Below are 1183 nucleotides of genomic sequence, written 5' to 3'. Positions count from 1 at the left end.
TTAGACATTTTCTTTTTAAAAATTTCTTTAAATTTTTTTTTAAATAACAACATGATTAGAAGAAGCAGTTCATTACAGCTTTAACACATTCAGTAACACACTCCAGAGAAAAAATAAAAAAATTAAAAAAGTGGCTGTAAATTTTTACGTTCACAGTTGAATTAATATGGTTATACAATATTGAAGTCAATATAACCACTATAAGATGTAGAAATTGAATGAGGTTTTAATCTTTAAAATAGATCTGCATTTATTTTCAAAATATACTGTTTCATACAGAAAAACTCATTTTTAATGCTAAGACTTAGATGTTTGTACATACATCTCTAATCTCTATGTATCTGATTATTACTAGTCACAGTCAGTTACACTTGGATCCTTGGCACCAGAATATGGATATAAAGCCATCAGGTTGATTTCAATTGTAATGTTTATCTCCTCTGCTAATTAACATGAAGTCAATTTTTATGCTTCCTTCTCAAACATGTCTTTTTTAAATTTTTTTAAATGTATGTATATCATACAGAACTTCCCACACAATCTTATTCATCTATATACCCACTTCCCAAATGGCACCTGCCCCCTCCCACAAACTGGAGCCCATATACTCTGTCATCCCTGTTACAGCCCCCTGTGTTTCAGTGCCCCCAGCTATTCCAGAGTGCTTGTCAATCTGCTGAATCTGGTCAGCCTATCTAGAGATCCTTGTTTTAGGAAGATCAGCTGTTTGTCATCTAGCAGCAATTAATTGTCAATATTCCTTTAGGTAAGGTTGGAGTCTGCTGTTCATTTTCTCAGTTCTATGCTGGGTTACTGTCTGGAAGTCTTTTGGGTCACCCTGGCTAATAACTCAAAGGAAGGTATCTCCTGTCTGGCATTGTTTCTTGTTATGTAGCCATTAGCTATATATACGGATTCTTAAAAATTATATTGACCCCCATTACTCTTTGGTTATAATTTCCTGTTCAGTCTTTAAGATCCTACAATTGGCCATAATAAAATAATTTATGTTTACTCTTAAGGTCATTTGAGGATCTGTTCCTCATGGATATCATGTGCTTAGGAGGAGCCCCTGGCTCCTTTCTTTTACCAGTTCTTTCTATGTGAAGATAAATCAAAGGCCCTGTTTGACCATGGCTGGCTTCGCTTGGAAGCATGGAGGAAATGTTTCCTCTGTGTTGAC

The sequence above is a fragment of the Nannospalax galili genome, unplaced genomic scaffold (assembly GCF_000622305.1).
Source record: "Nannospalax galili isolate Female #2095 unplaced genomic scaffold, S.galili_v1.0 scaffold1345, whole genome shotgun sequence".
Taxonomy (NCBI): Eukaryota; Metazoa; Chordata; class Mammalia; order Rodentia; family Spalacidae; genus Nannospalax; species Nannospalax galili.
This window is presented reverse-complemented; position numbering follows the sequence as displayed.